The 24,125-nt window shown below is 40.2% G+C and overlaps 1 protein-coding gene across 1 annotated transcript in view; it reads left to right on the top strand.

Annotated features, from left to right (window-relative positions):
* Positions 1-1,230: 1,230 nt before the first annotated feature.
* The window catches only part of LOC139472802 (pleckstrin homology-like domain family B member 1), a 177,689-nt gene continuing 154,794 nt past the window's right edge, over positions 1,231-24,125 (top strand). The window contains exon 1 of the mRNA XM_071255276.1: positions 1,231-1,446. The gene's annotated coding sequence lies outside the window, so the exon portion shown is untranslated. The remainder of the gene's footprint in view (positions 1,447-24,125) is intronic.

The following is a 24,125-nucleotide window of genomic DNA, read 5'->3' as shown; positions in this document are numbered from 1 at the left end:
TAAAAACACCCAAAAAACAACAACTCTAAATTCCACTCACTCACTGCCGCCAGCAGCTAGCGTTTCAATCAGTTGCTGCCACTGTAAATCATTGCAAATAAACTCACAATTTCTGCAGCCACATGACACACATATATAGGTCTGTGAATTTCCCCGAGACATTAGTCTGTCTTACAGACCCTGATACAAATATATATCAAATACAGCCCATGCAAGTCTATAGTGTTTGGCAAGTCTATACAAATATATATCAAATACAGCCCATGCAAGTCTATAGTGTTTGGCAAGTCTAGATCACTGCAGTATCAGGAAATGAGTCACTGGGCTCCTTTTTATTATATTTTTATTAAGATAACTGAACAACTGTTTTTATGTACGATATGTTCATTTCAGAGACTAGACTTTAGTCTACCGACACATGTCCACCCCTGCTTTCTTAGTGTATAATAATGTGGGATGTTGAGCCTGTGTGTGCGTGGTGTATACATGTGTGTGTGTGTAGCTATCTACGTATGTTGAGTGTATATGTTTGTACGTGGGGGAGGGCTGCTTATACTATAGTCCAGACGTATATGTGCTGGCTGAATATGGATGTAGCTCTGTGAGACACCATGTCGTAGTTTAATATGGATACTCAGCTCCGGCCCCACTCCTTTTTTATCCCCTGGGGCCTATTTTGGTGTGAAGAGGGCGGGGATCGAACCACCCACCCCCCACTCCCCGGCAGACGCAAGACCGCGGCCACAATCATATAGGCCTAAACTTAAAAGCCGTATAAATGGTAGATATGTATCGATTCTGTACTCTCATTAGTCCCGGTAAAAGTAGAACTGTAACAAACTTCATGCGGGGGAAAATGAAGGTTAATATTTTGACTCTTTCTTTATTCATGATCGGGGTAGAAGTGCAAAAAAAAGAATTGAGTGAGTGAGTAAGTGAATTAAAATATATATAATCTGGATCAGCCTGCTTTGAAAATATTTTTCAACTACAATATGTTCAAAAGAGATTACTAAAATCTGGTAAAACATTTTGTAAATGTAACAAAAAAATAATTTAATTGTCCGCTCACATCCCCGTAGGTTGAGAAAAAGGACAGAAAGAGAGCCGTTCATTCAAGAAACATTCCTCCACAGCCGTTGACATGACTTCATTTCAAACCTACTTCCCCTGTTCACAGAATGGACTTGCCCAGATATCAGCACTTGGCGCTACTCCAGACTGTCGCGGATCGGAGTAAATTGTCATTGGGGAATAATTCCTACCTCGACAATAATAGTAGTCACAAATAACCGCTCCCCGATTCCAACCCACGGTATCTCGCTGAACAGTGGATACTATTTATGTCATCAGCGGGGACAACGAGACGTGTGGATATACCTTGGATATTTGCAACTTATCTCAAGTTTTGAGTCAAACTTTTAGTTTAGACTCGTCTTGATCGAGGTAAGTTTAGTATTCTGTAGTGCGTTTTATACCATGTGGCAGTGCGTATTTTGATGACTGTTTAATGTGGTGGTTGTTTGCCAAATACGTACTATCATGACTGTGTGTTTCGGATCGTGACCTGTCACGGTGTTGTGGGGTCACAAAATGTGCACCCGTTCGCCCAGCTATTATCGTTCGTGACCGGTTGTAAAATCGGCAGCCATAAGCATGAGAGAGCCCCAGGTTAAACATAAACAGCGTTTATTCAGAGCAAGCTGCTACACTGACGAAATATTCTTCTCATAGTTTCCTTGCGTCAATCGTGTGTTTAGCTGATGAATGTTTCTCGCAAATGACACCTGTCGCCTGAAAATCGGCACGGGCACCTGTTGGACGAGTCTATTTGAGCAGACAGGTCACTTGACATCCATTACGACCAAGGTTGACCCCTATGAACGTGTTATAACAAGGGTTTATTGTCATTCGATGGTCTCACTCGACTTACCTATGTCACAGTGACCCAGCTCATTCTATTGTGAGCATCTCAAGCCGAAGATTTTGTATTGATGCATGGTTTCTTTTAATGTGTGACACTCCCTTCACACCAAGATATTGATAAAAGTATTAATATAGTTCATGAATTAACGCAGTGTAAGGGTTAAACTTATTGTGGTAGAGCAAGCTTTATAAGCTTCAAACATTTAACGCTTTGTTCTGTTTGATCATGGTAAAATGAAGATAAACCTGTTTTATTTAAGAATTTAACTTTCTACGCCCATGTTTAATCTACATGTAATGTTTCATCTCAGATGAGCATCTTTCTGATTAACAAGAACAGATAGATCACACAACTGATGTCGACAAAATGACCTTGGGTTTGAGTGCATTGCCTAAGGGTTGTCACAGTTAGGAATTGTCAGTAATGATGATTAATCAAATATATACGAGGGATTAACAAATTATGATCTGTGAACTAGTTTTTTCAGGACACAGGGTTAAAAATGTAGGTTAACCCGAAACATTAACTTGCCCGAAGGACCGTCTCCGTGGTCTTGTGGTAGAGCGTCCGCCCGGAGAGCGGAAGGTCCGGGGTTTGATCCCCGGCTGCGTCATACCAAAAGACGTTAAAAGATGGTACTTGTTGTTACCCTGTCTGGCGCTTGACATTAAGGGGCTAAAACAAGGACTGGTCGGCTCGGAGTCAGTATACTGTGTCTGAGTGGGGTATTCATGTTAAACTGCGGCATGGTATCTCAGTGGGCTAGCACTATAAATCGGCATTAGTCCGAACTAGTACAAGCAGCCTCACACATACATACACGTGCATGCATGTCGCTATATAAGTGCAATAATCTTGGACGCGACGTTAAACCCCATTTCACCTCACCTACTTGCCCGAAGAGTGATAACATAAAAGTACATATGCTAGGTATTAGGGATGGGTATTGGCCTGAATTTTGTCACAATTTCTTGCAATAATGATTCATGTGTATCGGGGTACATACCACAATATATTGCATGCGTTCTTTCATCTGCAATTGGTTATGAAACTGAATTAGCCCATTTTTGACAACTTTCATATTTTGTTGGATGTTGCTGTGGTCACAACGGCTGCGTAATAGACACATTAAATACAGGAACTGGTTGCAAATAGTTTCGCTTTTTTGATCGCAGAAAACAATTGTTAATTTCATAATTTCAATTCAACTTCTCCATTGTTGTCAATTATGTAAGCTTTTCAACAAGGTCTAGATTTTACAAACACAGTATATCGGTATTTTCAAAACGATTGTTTCTTTGTTGTGTTTTTAAATATTTAACTTAAATACCCACATATGTAAAAACTAGTGGATAACAGAAATTTGAATACCCAGATAGAATTACTTGTACCCAATGATTTTAAAATGCAGGGGTAAAACCCATGCTTGCCTTAACAGGCAACTACGCTTGTCGTAAGAAGCGACAGACGGGATCGGGTGGTCAGGCTCGCTGACTAGGTTCGATGCATGTTGTTGTATCCCAATTGCGTGGATCGATGCTCATGATGTCAATCACTGGATTGTCTGGTCCAGACTCGAATATTTACAGACCGCCGTCATATAGCTGGATTATTGCTGAGTGCAGCGTTTTACAACAAACAAACCAAACGAAGTTTGGAATGCTAGCTAAGTCCCTGTGTAGTAATATGTGCTCAGTGCTTAATAATTCTATAACATATTTTCCATTAAACAGTAAGTCCTGCCTTAGAAAAAAGTAAGTGTCTTTGATACAGACATGCAGGCATCTTTATGCAAAGTTCAGCTGCTCTGAGAGAAATATTGGACAAAAAAGGTTTAGGATCATGAATGTTTTGGGGGATATTTTTATGAAATTGTGTGCTACCAAAAAACATTCCCAAAAATATTCATGACCCCTCACTTTTCTCTCCAGTATATGTTCAAATAGGATTCTATTTTAAAACTTGGTGCAAACGTAAATCATCGTAACAAGAGTTTGACAGTAGCCACAACCAAAGTTTAACGGATCATTTATTTCTGTCTATGGGGGGGTAGGGGTCGGGTAGCCTCGTGGTTAGAGTGTTCGCTCTTCACCCCAAAGACCCGGGTTCGAATGCCGACATGGGTACAATGTGTGAAGCCCATTTCTGGTGTCCCCTGCCTTGATATTGCTGGAATATTGCTAAAAGCGGCGTAAAACAAAACTCACTCACTCACTCTGTCTATAGGGGACCAGCCCCGGCCCATGATCAATAAATTGATAAACGCTTTGCTCTCTTTTTTACCAAAAATCTCAACGTCAAATGAAGTGTGTAATAAATCTGATTTCAATAGCCTATTCATACAGCATATTGACACTTGAAACCATTGTAATCGGTTCTCAAGTATTGTTGCCATACTTGTAGAGATTTGACCTCAGACTACCATTGTGTGACCTTTTAACCAGCCAAATGTACACTAAAACTTTGAGGTTTCAATTTACACATTATCATCTGAGTATTGCCTATTTGATCCCTGCTGGCGCTTACACTGTACATGACAGTTGATATGAATGAGTTTTTCTGCCGGTCGTTAATGTTCCGAGTTCTTGTTGGAGCAGGATATGAAATTGCGTTTTAGACTGTGGCGTCCTTTGACATACGGAAATGCGTTCTTTTGTTGTGCAATAAATAATTTATACAAGCAGTTGTTAAGACATTAATATGTAGTGTTTGGTCATGCTGCATGTCGTAATGTAGTTTTTTGTCACTGAGGTGGAACAGCAGTTGTTAGGAGATTAGTCTGTTTCAGCTGTTGCAGTTGTCAACACAAGTATTTGGGGGAGTATTATATTTTTACCCCGAATAAATGATATTTTCATGCAGACACACACATGGTTATACTCTCTTATAAACATATCATGTAATTCTTTTAATAGTTTTTAATATATTTTCTCCCGGACACTCAAGTAGCTTTAATCACTCTTGCAAATCTAGTCCTGTGGCATGGCTGTGGATTTTTTTTTTAAACAGCTAAAAAAAATAAAAAATTACAAAGTGTTTTCATAGTTTAAATGTCTAATTCAGGCCTAGACTGTCTCATAATCCCAGAACCATATTATTTTCCCTTCCCCACAGCCCTTACTGTAATGCTGTAGCCCTAAATGAAGCAAGTCTGGTTTCTGCATAGTTGAATCTCCCATCTCACTGGGGCTCCTTTTCAATCAAAATAATATATTTTCAGAGACTATGTGTTCGTTAATATAGACCCTGTACCAAAAATATCTCAAAAATCCCAAGCAAGTCTAGATTATTTCGTCAATTCTAGATTCCTTCAGTTACAAAAAGGGGCGGTCGGGTAGCCTTGTGGTTAAGCGTTTGCTCGTCACACCAAAGTCCCCGGGTTCGATTCCCAACATGGATACAATGTGTGAAGCCCATTTCAGGTGTCCGCGGCCATGATATTGCTAAAATAGTGCAAAAAGCAATGTAAAACCAAAATCACTCACTCACTTCAGTTACAAAATGTGAAAAGATTCTCCTTTCTATTACATCATGTATAAAAAGATAATTGAACAAAAAATTAAATTTAATATATGAACTGTTGGCCAAAGTTAACTTTAAAAGTTTTGTGTGTGGATACAATGCCTGGCTAAACCCCCCATTTATAATTTATTTGCAGCCATGTTCATTCACAGAATTGGGGAATACTTTGTGGAACATTTCTGAAAAATTCCTCTTGTAACAAAAATAAATGTTTTCATATTATTTCTAATACATACGGAAGCCATTTGTTTTTTTAAAAATTACTAAGATACTAAGTTGAAATTTCAAGAAACTAAGTTGAAATTTCAAGATACTATCTTGAAATTTCAAGATACTATCTTGAAATTTCAAGATATACAGAAGTTGAAATTTCAAGATATTAAGTTGATATTTCAAGATTATTCACTTCAAACGTATTTTTACATCTTAGCATGTTAACTTATTTTCTTGAAATTTCAACTTAGTTTCTTGAAATTTCAACTTAGTTTCTTGAAATTTTGACTTAGTATCTTGAAATTTCGACTTAGTATCTTGAAATTTCAAGATAGTATCGGAAAAAAACTAAAAAACAAATGTCCCTAAAAGGCTTCCGTAAATACATGATACATATGGATGTTAAAAAACAAATGGCCCTAAAAGGCTTCCGTAAATACATGATACATATGGATGTTAAAAAACAAATGTCCCTAAAAGGCTTCCGTAAATACATGATACATATGGATGTTAAAAAACAAATGTCCCTAAAAGGCTTCCGTAAATACATGATACATATGGATGTTAAAACACAAATGGCCCTAAAAGGCTTCCGTAAATACATGATACATATGGATGTTAAAAAACAAATGGCCCTAAAAGGCTTCCGTAAATACATGATACATATGGATGTTAAAAAACAAATGGCCCTAAAAGGCTTCCGTAAATACATGATACATATGGATGTTAAAAAACAAATGTCCCTAAAAGGCTTCCGTAAATACATGATACATATGGATGTTAAAAAACAAATGGCCCTAAAAGGCTTCCGTAAATACATGATACATATGGATGTTAAAAAACAAATGGCCCTAAAAGGCTTCCGTAAATACATGATACATATGGATGTTAAAAAACAAATGGCCCTAAAAGGCTTCCGTAAATACATGATACATATGGATGTTAAAAAACAAATGGCCCTAAAAGGCTTCCGTAAATACATGATACATATGGATGTTAAAAAACAAATGGCCCTAAAAGGCTTCCGTAAATACATGATACATATGGATGTTAAAAAACAAATGGCCCTAAAAGGCTTCCGTAAATACATGATACATATGGATGTTAAAAAACAAATGGCCCTAAAAGGCTTCCGTAAATACATGATACATATGGATGTTAAAAAACATTTGGCACAAAATGTTATTTGGCTCCTCATCCGAAAAACAAATATCATATTTTTTGTCATTCAAAGTGTTTAATTTGTTCACAAAATGTACAAACTGCAAATCTGTATGAAAAATCAACCCATTTTTGCAATTGAGAATACGAATGTTAATAAATTGTTGACAGTTGACACAGCGTCACCTATCAGGGTAAATACGGTAATCTAATTAAAGCCTAATTTCTTGAATTAGAAATTTCTTGAATGATCAAAGTATTCAACGCTTTCATGTGAGATACGTCCTTCCCTGCCTGTTGTTACAGATCTGAAGAGGACAAATCTAACAGGAAGTTATGATTAACCAGAGGAAGTGAGGAATGACTTGAGACCGACAATGCAACCACATTCTCAGTGTGTCAGGGGCGGTCTCAAGGTCCTGACAGTCATTTTTACCCTCTAAAATCTATTTCCATCACATTTGATCTTGCACAGTCATTTACTGTTTTATCCTTGATTCTTGTTATTATATATAAATACTATGTTTTTTAATACTTTTGAAATATTGATGTAAGTTTAATTATCAGCCATAAGTGGGAATAGTGGGAATATTACCGACTTTGTTTTTGAGATGGTACCTTGATTGTTGCGTAGAGTGAGTAAATTTAACGTCATGTCAGCTGTATTTCAGCCATATTGTGACTTGAAAAAGTTATGTATTTAGATTATATAACAACCTGTCGTCAAAATACAGTATGATAACTAGCAATATATCACAGATTTACTTTAAGACTTTTTTGAGACATTATAATATTTAATAGATTATTAGACACATCATTATATATAAATCAGGCTATAGATCAGAAGACTAACATCTGGTCTCGGAAATGAAAATATTTGACAGGATAACAGTTGTTTGAATTAGTTGTATTGGATTATGTTTGTTTATGAGTATATTGTGGTCGTTATACTTGTCGTGTTAGTGAAACGTCGTTCTGATTGAACTTGATTTAGTGACAATATCGAGGTCATTCCGGTGAGGAATTGATTGTTTGTGCTTTCAATAATAGCCGGTTTTCTTTGTAAAATGTGAGAGTGTGGAATTGATGTATGCTATTTACAAGTTATTTCAACAGGTTTCTGGAAAAGCCTATTGGGAAATGTGTAGCTGATGCTTAATTTTGAACTATATTTATAAACATCTTCCTGTTTTGTTTTGTTGATAAGAGGGAGTTGTTTTAAGAAAGATTTCAAGAAACAAAAAAGAGGCAAGAAAAATGATACCTTATATGAATAACAAGATTTGTTTCATTGTGGGGAATTGAGGTATTCAGCAACCCATGCTTGCCGTAAAAGGCGATTATGCTTGTTTTATCAGGAGTTCAACTTTTCCACCTCCATGGTCTAGTGGTAGATCCCCAGCCCCGTCATACCAAAAGACGTTAAAAGATGGTACTTGTTGTTACCCTGTCTGGCGCTCGGTTTTAAGGGGCTAAAACTGTGGCATGATATCTCAGTGGGCTAGCACTGTAAAATCGGCATTAGTCCTGACGAGTACCAGCAGACAGACAGACAGACACTTAGTCCTGACGAGTACAAGCAGACAGACAGATAGACAGACAAGCAGACAGACACACACACACACACACACACACACACACACACACACACACACACACACACACACACAAACATGTGCATGCGCTGCAAGTGCAATAATATCGGACACGACATTGAACCCTATTTCACCTCACCTCATCTTGTCAGTGTCACATCATGTATTTCCGACCTGTGATGATCGAAGTAGAAAAGGTCTTCAGCAACCCATGCTTGTCGTAAGAGGTGACTAACGGGATCGCGTGGCCAGACTCACTGATGCATTGATGCATGTCATCGTATCCCAAATGCATGGATAGATGCTCATGATGTCAATCACTGGTTTGTCTGGTCTAGACTCGATTATTTACAGACCGTTTTCATATAGCTGGAAAAACTCATTCCTGGAACTGAATATCCCAGCCAATCAATACTTATGTTAACTGAAGACTTTCAAGGTTATAATAAATGATTTCCAGTCATCAACATATTATAATTTTGGGACATTAATAAGTTGTGCCTTCGGTGCACGGTGAGATTTATTTTTTGTGCCATTAGGATTTTTGTGTGTAAAAATCCTCAAATTAAAATCAAATTTTCTACATGTATGAGAATCCGGCATTTTATGTTAAACCCTGATAATACGAAACTTTTCCAGTTGTTGATTTTTGCATGACTGAAACTTTACAGCCGGGTCCTGGGTTAGATTTTTCCCATCAACAACCAAGATGCCATGACCTGCAAAGTAGGGTTAAACAGTGACACGGTGACCTTAAATTTGGCTAAACTGAAAATGACCCATTTGGCCCAAATTAACCCCCAGTGTTAAATGACATGGTGACTTGTAAAATCAGTGTTTATTATCAGTGGTTGGAGGTGAGCATGACCTATAGCCAAGCATCTGATATTTGGCTCGGTCCTGAAGCAGATCGCCCATTACAATCATAATGGGTTCCATTGTCGGACAATGAAGGGGGAAGATATAGGGACTGGCACATGCCCCCAAACTTGCAGACAATTGAAGGTGAGTCACATACATGTGACCTTTGGTAGAACTGTCATTAAGCATGATAGGGAACGTTAATTTTGGGACTGGGGGCTTTGTTCTATCAATTGGGCCATTATGTAAACCATCTGATAGTGACTGGATTGGGTCATCGTAGGAAAAACTGTTTTGTCTCGTATATTTCCTGTGTTCTTCCTGCACGGACAAGTCCGAAATATTTAATGGCACATCCTGTTAATTGTGCTGTGATGATGACTGCTGTATTCATCGGTGTGTTATGTGTAATTCAATAACTTAGAGAAGAATTCAAATTCAAGGGTTTTGACATCTTCTCGAGGCAAGTATGTCCACCAGTCTATGTTAAAGCCTAGTTTCTACACTTGCCACATCAAGGCCATTTTTCCTGGCCCGACCCTGGTGCCAAATCGCATAGATCACGAGCCCCTTGTAATGAAAACACGATATCCAATCAGATCACTGTTCTTATCTTGTATAGCATCACAAAAATGGCGACTACCATAGGCGACGACCTTGTCAATCAGATGACGAAAACATCTGGGAGATGGGGTGTTGAGAGACCAGATACTATAAACCAAGTTCCATGACCATGAGTGATGTTGTAATTTATCGGGAGTTTATATAAAATCCCGGGGATTTCATTATTACAACTTCCAACACAATGTAATGAAATATAAAATCGGTTTTATCCCTTGGATTCGGGCTTTAGATCTCATAAAAAACACCTGACGTGTTTTATCCTACACATGAGAGGCGGCTAAATTGGGTAAGGTTAGGTTAGGTTAGATGTTTAACACAACACTCAGCAATATTCCAGCTATATGACAGCGGTCTGTAAATAATCGAGTCTGGACCAGACAATCCAGTGATTAATATCATGAGCATCGATCCACCCTTGGGATTCTGTTACATCTGGAATCTTGCAACCCGTGCTTTCTGAAGAGGAGATAATGGTCAGACTTGGTGTCGTGGTTGATGGTGTTTCAACATAATCCCGGTGGCACGTAGAGTTGCTTATGATATCAATCACTGGTTTGTTTGGTCCAGACTGGCGACTATGCTTGTCATAAAAGGCGACTAACGGGATCGGGTGGTCAGGCTCGCTGACTTGGTTGATGCATGTCATCGATTCCAATTGCGTGGATCGATGCTCATGATGTCAATCACTGGATTGTCTGGTCAAGACTCGATTATTTTACAGACCGCCGTCATATAGCTGGAATATTGCTGAGTGCGGCGCTAAACAACAAACAAACAAATACTGTATATGTTGACAGCCAAATTTCACTGATCTGTCTGGTCCAGACTTACACAGAGCCATCATTGAACTGGAATATTGCCGAGTGCTGTGTTGAACACGAAACAAGCACACATTCTAAAGTGAGGTGAGGTGAAATTGGGCTTAATGTCGCGTTCAAGATTATAACACTTATATTGTGACGTGCATGTGTGTGTGTGGCTGCTTGTACTAGTCCGGACTAATGCCGATTTTATAGGGCTAGCCCACTGAGATATATACCATGCCGCAGTTTAACATGAATACCCCATTCAGACACAGTATACTGACTCCGAGCAGTCCTTGATTGAGCACTTTAATCCCGGACAAGGTATAAAACAAGTACCATCTTTTAAAGTCTTTTGGTATGATAGGGCCGGGGATCGAACCCTGGACCTTCCGCTATCTGGGCGAACGCTCTGCCACTAGACCACAGAGGCATCTCGTCGCTGAAGACCCGGGTTGATTACTGATATGGATACAAAGTGTGAAGTCAATTTCTGGTTTCCCCTGCCGTGATATTGTTCGAATATTGCTAAAAGCGGCTTTAAAACTCACTCACTGACTGACTGACTCACTCACTGACTCACTGACTGACTCACTGACTGACTCACTGACTCACTCACTCACTCACTCACTGGCTCACTGACTAACTCACTCACTCACTCACTGACTCACTCACTCACTGACTCACTCACTGGCTCACTGACTGACTCACTCACTCACTCACTCACTCACTCACTCACTCACTGGCTCACGCACTCACTCACTTACTCACTCACTCACTCACTCACTCACTCACTCACTCACTCACTCACTCACTCACTCACTCACAAGAATTGGTTACTAGGAGCTATAGGACCTGTTACTCTACTCCCACAACTGTGATACGGCAACCAACTGCTGATAAGGACTTGCACCACTCCTGACCAGCAGACATCTCAGAGGCCTTATCTCTCCACCAATTACTGCTGCAATGGCAGCTAAGTTGCTCGTCCTCAATCCAGCAGGATGGAGAAGGGAGAGACCGGGAAGATATGTTCCCTTGCTTCCTGACAGACTTGTTTGGAGTCTGACGTTGCAGTGAGTTAGTTTGTTTATTGCAGCTTTGACAGAATTCACGGAGCCATGGATGAATGAGTGGTTTGGTTGCAGACTGTGGTTGTTCTAAGAGAGAGAGGTGTGCTTATTGCTGCTTTAGACAGACAGGAGTCCGTCTCCTAGACCTGTGAGAATAAATTGAAAAGGAGTCCAACTCAAGCCTGGAATGATTTGGCAAGTCTAGATTGACACCTGAAATTTAGGATTGATCTAGGCCACATTTGGATTTTGGATTTTTATTTTGTAGATTTATGTATTTTTAAATAAGATAACTTTATTTCTGGGACTAAATGTCAGTCTAGAATGACAGGTGAGTCTTTTGTTCCTCGAATGAATGAATGAATGAATGAATGAATTACATGTGTTGGGTGTCCAGTGTTCTTGTAATGTTCAATTGGCACTTGGCTGTCATATTGTTGATCACGGTGTTAAACAACAAACAAATAAACAAATCAATTGGCACTTTCCGTTTGCTTCATCAGTGCAGTGAATAAAAATAATTGACTTCTGTGTGAACCTTCGCCAAAACTTATTTCACTGATACTGACTCACATCAAAAGATTGATTAATATACTTGAAATAGCTTCCTTGAGTATACTACTCAAAGTTAAAAAACACACAATTTGTTCATATGTAATCAGGTGTTCTTTATCGTCTTTTGGGTAGTTTAAAGTTGTAAAAGTTTCAGTTTCTGTTCGAGAGAGGTACACAAAAGAAGAAGCTATATATAGGCAGTTGCTTTCCTTTTTTGATGAAATTGGATATGTTGATAATGTGTTTCCAGAGCAGATGATAGAGAACCAGTGAATATAACAGCCATTTAGCTCACCTGGCTGAAAGTTCAGTCTTTTTATTTTTAGCAGGACAAAAGCGCAGACAGCCTAATGTATGTTTTAGCCTAGGCTTACACAGTGTACATAATACTCTGCTATAAAGTTAGGTAAGGTTTAATCAGAATCATCATAAACATGATAAACATGATAAACATGATAAACACTAATTGGATAAGCTGAGAATGCAATGGACGTGATGAAGGCGATTGTCTGGTTAAATACAGAGGTGTGGAAAGTCAGTGGCTGCTGAAAATGGGAGATTTCATTTGATGACAGCCAGGCAATGGACAGATTCAGATGAAGACTGAAGGAAGATGTCTCACCATCTTCCAGGGTGGTCGGGTAGCCTAGTGGTTAAAGTGTTCGCTCGTTACGCCGAAGACCCGGGTTCGATTCCCAACATGGGTACAATGTGTGAAGCCCATTTCTGGTGTCCCCTGCCGTGATATTGCTGGAATATTGCTAAAAGGGGCGTAAAACTATACTCACTCACTCACTCACTCACCATCTTCCCGATGCAAGAGAGTTAACTGACTATAAAAGTCCAGTTTCCACCCTTGCCGAACTAGGCTGGTATTATGGAATTACATTTTGACAGGACTAACGAGTCTATGCATAGTCCAATCAAAATCATGCACTGAAATCGAAATCTGGTTCGTATTTTGTTGTTCAAAATTCGGTTGATTGCAGGATTTGCATGGCATGTGCACCGCCAACTCGTTGTCAACAGTTAATTTTCAAGTCTTTTCATGTTTTTAATCAAGGTGCTCACATGATTTGATGCACCTGGCTATCTAAGACCCGTTTTATCACAATATAGATCTTGATTATCAATCAGATCGTCTTGACTGGGCGCCGCCATATTGTTTGAAACAAATGCAAGTGATACGAGAGGTGAAATCTGATTCATCCAAAGGAGAGTCTTAGAATGGACATAACTCGTAATAACACTAGTTCAGCAAGGGTGGAAACTGGCCTTTTTAAGTCAGTTATCTCCCTTGCCTCGGGAAGATGATTTCTCACAGGAGTGTGGTAGACGTTTACATGTTTTATTTTGTGAGGAAACACCATTTTTGGTCAATAATCTTGACCGGGAAAATTTTGCTGCTTAATGAAATTGTGCTCTGGGATCTGTGAGACTGAGAGAGACCAGTTTCAACCTGCCACTTCCTCCTGAGGAGTACGATTGATGTTGTTGCCAGCAGGTGATGGATTGGCTGTGTGTGTGGCTACTGTGTGGCCAGTTGTAGGTAGTTAACTTCAGGAAATGAAAGCTTCACTTAGAGATAGCATCTGGGCAGATATATTATGGACAGGTACCTGGTCTGTCAGACACAATTCTTCAGATTTCAAAGATTTGTTTCGGAGGTGGTGTTCACCAGGGCTATGAACTTTCTCTGTAGCTGTTTAGCAATTGTGAATAGAGTGGCTGCAAGGCGAGTGGTTGGTTATTACATGAACTGCTTGAAGTTCACCACAAAAAATACTTCGCACATTTTTAATTGTGAGACTGACAAGACTGCTGTAAGACTGACAAGACCGCTGCAAGACTGACAAGACAGCGACAAGACCGCTGCAAGACCGACAAGACCACTGTGAGACCGACAAGACCGCTGCAAGACCACGAAAAGACCGCTGCAAGACCGACAAGACCACAAAAAGACCACAGTAAGACCGACAAGACCACTGTGAGACCGACAAGACCGCTGCAAGACCGACAAGACTGCTGCAAGACCGACAAGACTGCTGCAAGACCGACAAGACTGCTGCAAGACCAAAAGACCGCTGCAAGACCGATAACACGGCCGCAAGACTGACAAGACCGCTGAAAGACTGACAACACGGCTGCAAAACCGACAACACCGCTGCATGAAGACAACAGCGCTGCGAGACTGACAAGACTGACACAAGACCGACAACACGGCTGCAAGACCGACAACACCGCTGCATGACGACAACACCGCTGCAAGACCGACAAGACAGACAAGACTGACGCAAGACCGACAACACGGCTGCAAGACCGACAACACTGCTGCATGACGACAACACGCTGCAAGACTGACAGACCGCTGCAAGACAGACAAGACTGACACAAGACTGACAAGACCGCTGCAAGACAGACAAGACTGCTACAAGACAGACAACACTGCTGCATAACCGACAACATCGCTGCAAGACCGACAAGACTGACGCAAGACCGACAACACGGCTGCAAGACCGACAACACTGCTGCATGACGACAACACGCTGCAAGACTGACAGACCGCTGCAAGACAGACAAGACTGACACAAGACTGACAAGACCGCTGCAAGACAGACAAGACTGCTGCAAGACAGACAACACTGCTGCATAACCGACAACATCGCTGCAAGACCGACAAGACAGACAAGACTGACGCAAGACCGACAACACGGCTGCAAGACCGACAACACTGCTGCATGACGACAACACACTGCAAGACTGACAGACCGCTGCAAGACAGACAAGACTGACACAAGACCTACAAGACCGCTGCAAGACAGACAAGACTGCTGCAAGACAGACAACACTGCTGCATAACCGACAACATCGCTGCAAGACCGACAAGACAGACAAGACTGACGCAAGACCGACAACACGGCTGCAAGACCGACAACACTGCTGCATGACGACAACACGCTGCAAGACTGACAGACCGCTGCAAGACAGACAAGACTGACACAAGACTGACAAGACCGCTGCAAGACAGACAAGACTGCTGCAAGACAGACAACACTGCTGCATAACCGACAACATCGCTGCAAGACCGACAAGACAGACAAGACTGACGCAAGACCGACAACACGGCTGCAAGACCGACAACACTGCTGCATGACGACAACACGCTGCAAGACTGACAGACCGCTGCAAGACAGACAAGACTGACACAAGACTGACAAGACCGCTGCAAGACAGACAAGACTGCTGCAAGACAGACAACACTGCTGCATAACCGACAACATCGCTGCAAGACCGACAAGACCACTGCAAGACCAGCTACATACACACTGAACTCATCAGCATGTTCGCCGCAAATAGCTGTAAAAATTGTTGATGCGGCGTAAAACAATATTCATTCCTTCTTCATCATGCATACATCATATGCGTATGGTAACATATTCAGATAAGTTTCTTAGTCTCATGCATAGCCTCTAAAAATATACAATATTGAAAGCAACAAACAACCTTATTTGATTTGAAAAGAAGACCCAGTGAGATGTAAGATTCCGGAACCTGTGGAAAATCTACAATTGCTTCAATTGGCAACACAGTAAGGGTTGGACGGAAGGGGAAATTATTTGGTTCAGGGACTGTGAGACACGTTGTTTTTCTTTATTATTCAAAAACTGAAAAAAGATGACTATGCTTGTCCTAAGAGGTGACTTACAGGATCGGGGGGCCCGGCTTGGTTGATCGTATCCTAATTGCGTGGATCTATCCTAATGATTTCAATCACTGGATTGTCTGGTCCAAATTTGATTATTACAGACTGCCGTCATACAGCTGGTATGTTGCTGAGTGCGGTGTGAAACAACAAACAAACAAACAAACAAAAGATAATTTTCCCCAAATGAGAGAGAGAGAGAGAGAGAGAGAGAGAGAGAGAGAGAGAGAGAGAGAGAGAGAGAGAGAGAGAGAGAGAGAGAGAGAGAGATGTGAGCTTATGAGAGATAGACAAATACTTTGTCTTTGAAAACATTTCTTTGATATTATTCCAATTTCTTTTTCAAAAGAACCTTTCCTCTTCTGCTGTTTTAGGAAATCAGCAAACATATTATATTTCCAGTCAGGCGCAGACCAATGGGAGAAACTGGTAATGTTTTTTTATACCGATTCAGAGCTGAAGGAGATGAGAATGGAAGGGTGATTTTTTCTCTCTCTAAAATATAAAAAAATATGCGTCTGTAGGGGGGACTAGCAGAAGACTTCTGCATATTTTCAACAGTCCATTGTTCAGCAGTTGGGTCACTGCCATCTCATTCCACCCTTATCTGGAGCGTGATTGTTCCACTTACTTCACTGTGGCCAGATAACGCATGTCGGAGGAGAGTTCAGGCAGTGTAACCCAATAGCTAGGAGCTACCTCGATAATTACTGTTGATAATAAACAGATCAACTTTAACATGCTGCTAATCTGCGCTAAATGCTACAACTAGGAGAAGATTATGGGATTGTATATACATAGGTAAGCCTCACTGTCATGTTAATGGCTTGTTGGTAAACTGAGACTTTGGTCAGTGCCTGGTGTAGACTTCTACTGGAATTTATTTGCAGTTGTAGGATCGGGTTTGCTTTGAGGTCCAGGCTGATGCAGGATTGATCTATTCTGTGTTCAGCTCACCGGAGCTGTTGCATGCATCATTCATGTTTAGCTCACCTTATCTCTTGCATGCCTTGTTCATGTTTAGCTCACCTTTTCTGGTGCATGCCTTGTTCATGTTTAGCTCACCTTATCTGGTGCATGCCTTGTTGATGTTTAGCTCACCTTATCTAGTGCATGCCTTGTTCATGTTTAGCTCACCTTATCTGTTGCATGCATCAGTCATGTTTAGCTCACCCGGGCTGGTGCATGCATTCATGTTCAAAGACAAAGCATTAGTCTATCTCTCATAAGCTCTTATTTTTAATAAAGTGTATCAACAATGGCAGGTTTCTCTCTCTCTCTCTCTCTCTCTCTCTCTCAAAATGAGTCCTCTCAAAACTTGTGGTTTAATCATCACATTTTTGAAAATGTCCGTCTGCCCTGCCTCTGTTTTCCCTTGCTGGAGCAGAACTCCTAAACCATTGAATATTTCTGGATGAAACTTGCTATACGGGTCAGTCTAGTGCTGAACTGGTGTCTTTTTATGATTTGGGAATATATTTTTTGTGACTCTTGTTTGTGAGGTTGTGGGTCAGCTACCTACACACAAAGTAGGAAAACACCCTGCCCCGTTAACAAACCATGGCCATGGAACTCCAAGATCAGCCGCTAAAGTCCGAATTTACTATTTACCCAAGTTAGGTGGATTGCCGTTCTTTCGTTTTTTGTTTGTTTGTTTGTTTGTTTGTTTGTTTGTTTGTTGTTAGAGGATGCACTCAGCGATATTCCAGCTATATGACGGCGGTCTGTAAATAATCAAGTCTGGACCAGACAATCCAGTGATCGATATCATGAGCATCGATCCTTGCAATTGGGATCTATGACATGCATCGAACCAAGTCAGCGAGTCTGACCACCCGATCCAATTAGTCGCCTCTTACGACAAGCATAGTCGCCTTTTACGGCCAATATCGGTTGCTGAAGACCTATTCTACCCCGGATCTTCACGGGTCCGTTCTTTCGTAATGTCTGATTGGCTTGACGGGGGAGAGCTTGTTGGTTTAACACTTGTTTGACATGTCTGTGTGTTACGTAGTAAGCAGGAGTCCTGTAGACCCCTGCTGGCAGATTACAGAGATATCATCCACACTTTGGCCAGCACACACCCAATACAGCACTCAGACTAAGCATGGATTAGTGATTTATTACATGAGGCAAGGCCTGTGTTTGTGTTCTGGATTTGACCAAATTACAAAGATATGATTGAATGACCTGATTAGCATATTACTATTCATTGTTTGGGACATCTCAGGTGAAACTTGGCTGTCAACATATACAGTAAACTATGTTTATAACGAATACATTTATAACAAACTGACTACGTTTATAACGAATACATTTATAACAAACTGACTACATTTATAACGAATACATTTACAACAAACTGACAGATATATCAAACTTATTTTTGTTCCGGCCATCTGCTATGTATATGTTTATAACAAACTACAGTTATAACAAAGTAAAATTTGAGTTCATTATAACCATATTTTACTATATACTGAAAAACAAAAATTAGGGAACACAATGATCATGATGATATTTAGGGATTTATCTCGACCTGCTCAGGCCCAATGTTTCTGCAGAAAATACCAGAAAAAACCCTAACTGGCGTTAATACTTTCCCAAGTGATGTTGTGGTTACAACTACGTGTATCAGTGCTTGAGTGAGTGAGTGAGTGAGTGAGTGTGGTTTTACGCCGCTTTTAGCAATATTCCAGCACTATCACGGCGGGGTACACCAGAAATGGGCTTCACACATTGTACCCATGTACATCGGTTTATGCCTTTGTATCTCCATAAATGCAAAAAGTATGGAAGTCAATTCTTATAAATAAATACAGTTTACAATAATTTCTTCACAGACTGCTTATTTAATAATTAACACACACAAAACTAGATAACAGTCTGAAATCAGTGACATTGTTTATTCTATTATCACTTTCATCTGGAAACATAAGACCGCCTCCGTGGTCTTGTGGTAGAGCGGAAGGTCCGGGGTTTGATCCCCGGCCGCGTCATACCTAAAGACGTTAAAAGATGGTACTTGTTGTTACCCTGTCTGGCGCTCGGCATTAAGGGCCTAAAACAAGGACTGGTCGGCTCGGAGTCAGTATACTGTTTCTGAGTAGGGTATTCATGTTAAACTGCGGCATGGTATCTCAGTGAGCTAGCACTATAAATCGGCATCAGTCCGGACTAGTACAAGCAGACTCACACACACACGTACATGCACTTCTCTATATAAGTGCAATAATCTTGGACGCGACGTTAAACCCAATTTCATCTCACCTGGAAACATAAGTTTCAAAGTGGGCGTGGCCTAAATCTTTTTTACGGTTTATGGAAATATATAAATAAAATAAAATATTGCTTGATTAGACAATCAAATGACATGGAATCGCTTACAATTTGTTTATTTTTTCAAAACGAAAATCGTTACAACAAAATTTTAAACCAACATACTAACAACAGAAAAAAAGATTAAAATAATTCAATCAACATGACCAAACATTTTTGTTAACATTTGCAAATTGAGTGATTTGTTCTTTGGTAAAGCAAGAAGACATTGTTTAAAAAAATGACAATCGTCTTGGAGTTTGTGTATTTCGTTTTAATCAGCATTTTGTTCGACAAAATGTCAAAATTGTTACGAGTACAAATCTGATTATTATTTTTTTATCCTTATCAACCGGTTCAATATGTTGAAGGCTTTGATAAGAGCCCTGTGAAATGCACTGGGACAAGAATTGGTTAGATCAGCAGCCAGTGAAGAGAGGACATTGTGTCGTGAATATGGACTTTGTGCAGGATTAAGTTTGTAATATCCAATATGTCATTCTTAATTCAGTTCAATCATCCCATGTGTGAACCTGCATATGAGAATTAAAATATGAAATGTTAGTCTGAAGTCCTCATGCAATAAGCCAGGAGAGTGATGATGTGATTGCAGAATATCGTGTTTCATTCTGGGGCATGTGATCTGTGTGAACCGGTGTAGGTCTACAACAGTATTATCCTATCAAAAGGGGTAGCAGGTTCACTTAACTGAGGACAAATATGTCACGATAATTTTGTAAGGTCATGGCTCGGACACTATTCATTTATTTATTATATTTTTAGAGGCCAGCAAGGCTTGTCACTGCACTACAATCATCTGTGAAGAGTTGTCTCCCTTGGTTGTGTCAGAATCCGATGATAGTGGGTTCACGTCCCAGATTCACCCTGAAAAAGATTGTCAGCACCAACCCTTGATAATGGATTTCATCAAGTGGTAAACACCTGAGACCTGCATCACTTCATGTGTCTGTATTCCTCGACAATGCTGGTCAAAGCCATTTTGAACAGTATTTCAGTTATATAACGGTACCATGAAGATCTTGGGTAGAATAGGTCTTCAGCAATCCATGCTTGCCATAAGAGGCGACTATTCTTGTCGTAAGAGGCGACTTACGGGATCGGGTGGTCAGGCTAGCTGCCTTGGTTGATGCATGTCATCGTATCTCAGTTGCGTGGATAGATGCAAATGATATCAATCACTGCATGTATTGTCCAGACTCGATTATTTACAGACCACCGTCATATAGCTGTAATATTGCTGAGTGCGGCATTAAACAACAACAAACAAACAAACAAACCTATCAATGATATGCGATATTTTGCATGTGCGATGTGCCAACATAGAGACAGTCACATCACGGGCGTAATAACCAGACCTGCATTCCACCCTCTGCCAGACTGATACGGCTTCAATGCATTTTGAATGGGCGATCGATATCAGTCCGGGTGGTAGAAAGTTAGAGTTATGTCCCTTGGCGTGTCGTCTGCTCGATCGGCTTTTCCATGACATTGTCTTCCAAACAAGGTGAAAATGTATTGCATAAACTTGCAAATAGGTACATTTACAATTTGATGTTATGGTATGAGATAAAAAGGAACTATACGACAGATTTAAAATCATTACCCATATCAACCGTCGGCCCCCATATCAGCTCTCTTGCCTTTGGCATTTTCGATGAAATTTGTAAAGAAAATTTGCTTGCTCTTTCCATGTTTCAGCAGATATCTACCTGACAACAATGTAACCTGTCTCTCATTGTCAGGTGTAAATAGTGTTTCATAGGCTCAACCAGGGCATTAGAATCTTGCCCTCGCCATGTGTATGTAACAGGATTCAAATTTCAATATCTTTGTAACATAGCATGCTTAGTTAGGGCTTGTAATAAAAACACTCTGGCCCTCATTCTGTGTATTTATAAGGCTTCAAATTTCAGTGTAAGGGGCATAAGTAAAACTGACAAATCAGCCCAGGATACCGGTTCGTTATCTGCTTGCTGCTCGGGTTGCAAGTTATCTTGATTTTACTCACAAATAACTGCAGTGGTAATGTCGTCTGCCAAGCCGTTCCACAGCACCACCACAATATGATGACTACATGCTCAATCAGGGCTGGTAGGAAACCATTTAAAGCCCTGACCATGTATTTTCATTGATGAGTTCAACTATTACCTAATAACACCACCAAGTGTCTACACAGTGACTACATAAGATGATCTATATTCATGTTCAGGGCTGTAAGGCTTAAAAAGGGGCCCTAAACATGATTTGATGAGGCATCATGGTTTAGTTTGACTGTAGCATCTTTGTGTACCTTGTGAAGATGTTGAAAGAGAAGAGTTACCTTTCGCGGACATGCTACGATAGAATGTTGACTTAACTGCCGATGTTTGCAGTAAGTTGTTTTGTGGTGAGCGATAATATTTGTTCAGCTTCAGCCTGCTTGTGTTTTACCTGAACGGGGTGAGAAATTTGTCTGTTTTCAGTGAAATAATTTGTACAGTGACATGTATGGTGGTTAAGTCTTGATATTAGTAGAGAAACTGAAAGTGGTCACTGCCAACTTGAATACAGGAAGTTGTGGATGGGTTTGTACAAAAGTCCGGAATGGCTGTTATAGATTATCCTGTGTGTGACGTGAGTCAAGCCATTGCTTTGTATGTAGCCAGGGAAGCTGTAGGCTATTCTCAGGACTCTTGTGGTAGACGGCATTCCTCGTTGTGAGTCACTTCCAGCCCTATATTCTCACAGTCACCAGTAGTTATTTCTTGTTTTAACTGGGGTGAATCATGGGAAGTGCTTTTGTGGACTGTTGAGTCGCATCTTTCAGTTCAGAGTTGCTTCCCTTGGTACTGCCAGGATCTGCTGGCCGTTAGGACTATTGCTGGGTTTCACTGTCATTTTTTTATGTAGACAACCTGCATCACATGGGGCATTCTTCACAAAGTTAGACTAGAATCACTCTCTTCTTTTATATCAATATCAGTGATGACGATGATGACGATGATGATGATGATGATGATGATGGTGATGATGATGATGTCACAATATGTACATGTTGAACAAAGAACCTTCAATTTATTATCTCCACCTCATGGTTGAAGGGGGGGCAGTCGGGTAGCCTAGTGGTTAAAGCGTTCGCTCGTCATGCCGAAAACCCGGGTTCGATTCCCGACATGGGTACAATGTGTGAAGCCCATTTCTGGTGTCCCCCGCCGTGATATTGCTGAAATATTGCTAAAAGCGGCGTAAAACCAAACTCACTCACTCAGTCATGGTTGAAGGTGGTCATGACTGTTAGTCATAATCTATGGTATATCACGTTACCTTGGTTACCCTAACTAATGCAATGATCAAAAGTAAGAGTCAATAATCGACGCTTTAGTAAAATATTGACATTTATGTCAAATTATTCAACAATTATTTATGTACCATTACATAATTACACATAAATATACTAATCAGTAATTTTCAGCAAGTAAGACACATTCATTTCCTGCTATGCTACCTGTAAAGATCCGGGCTTGAAGAGATCTTCAGCAACCCATGCTTATAGTAAGGCATGTGATTGTATCCCAGCTGCTTAGATCGATGCTCATGATGTCAATCACTGGATTGTCTGGTCCAAAACTGATTATGTACAGACCACCGCCATATAGCTGTTATATGGCAGAGTGTGGAGTTAAACAACAACAAACAAACAAACAAACAAACAAATCTATACAGCAGGGACAAATTTGACCTGATGAGGATGTTCAAGGGGCTCTAACTGTGGTGACTGTCCTCCCTCGTTAGGTAGAGCTGTAACCACATTCGGGGGCCGCGATACGATACATGTCCAAGTACCATGGTGCGATACAATTCACATCCCGATACAATACTTTTATTTTTTCATAAGTTCATAACCATATTCTTTCTGTTTGCTTTTGAATCACAATCCTGAATCATGTATTATCTCCTTCGTCTGGTTTCTGAGAATGGAGCAGAACTCCAAAACCGTTGAGTATTTCTTGTTGAAACTTGCTATATAGATCGGTCTAGTGGTGAACTGGTGCCTTTGTTGATTTGGGATATTTATATATATATTTTGTTATATGTTTATGTTTGCATGACGACAATGAGGGATGTGCTCATTTCCAGAGCAGAACCTCGAAACTGTCAAATAGTTTTGATGGAATTTCTTTGATGATTTGGGTTTTTTATTTATTATTTTTTTTTTTTATGCTTCACAATGAAGAAAATGCTCGTTTCCAGAGCAGAGTTCCAAAACCTTTGAATATTTCTAGATGAAACTTGCTATACAGATCAGTCTAGTGCTGAACTTGCAAACTTTTGATTTGGGATATTGTTTGTTTGTTTGTTTGTTTGTTTGTTTGTTTGTTTGTTTGTGTGTTGTTTAATGCTGCACGCCGCAATATTCCAGCTATATGACGGCGATATGTAAATAATCTAGTCTGGACCAGAGAATCCAGTGATTGACATCATAAGCATTGATCCACACAATTGGGATACGATGACATGCATCAACCAAGTCAGCGAGTCTGACCAACCGATCCCGTTAGTCCCGAATTACGACAAGAATAGTCGCCTTTTATGGCAAGCATGGGTTGCTGAAGACCCATTCTACTCCAGATCTTCACGCGTCGATTTGGGATATTGAAAAATACTAAACAGCATTATATTATTTTTCCAGTTTTTGTTATTATTTAAATGTTTTTCCACCAAAATAACTTGTAATGTATCGTGTGTATCGCGAAACAGGTTGTTAATCGA

This window comes from Haliotis cracherodii, unplaced genomic scaffold, assembly GCF_022045235.1.
Source record: "Haliotis cracherodii isolate W230 unplaced genomic scaffold, xgHalCrac1.p SCAF_25, whole genome shotgun sequence".
NCBI classification, from domain to species: domain Eukaryota; kingdom Metazoa; phylum Mollusca; class Gastropoda; order Lepetellida; family Haliotidae; genus Haliotis; species Haliotis cracherodii.
Note: the sequence above shows the minus strand (reverse complement) of the source record. Positions and strands in the feature narration are given on the sequence as shown.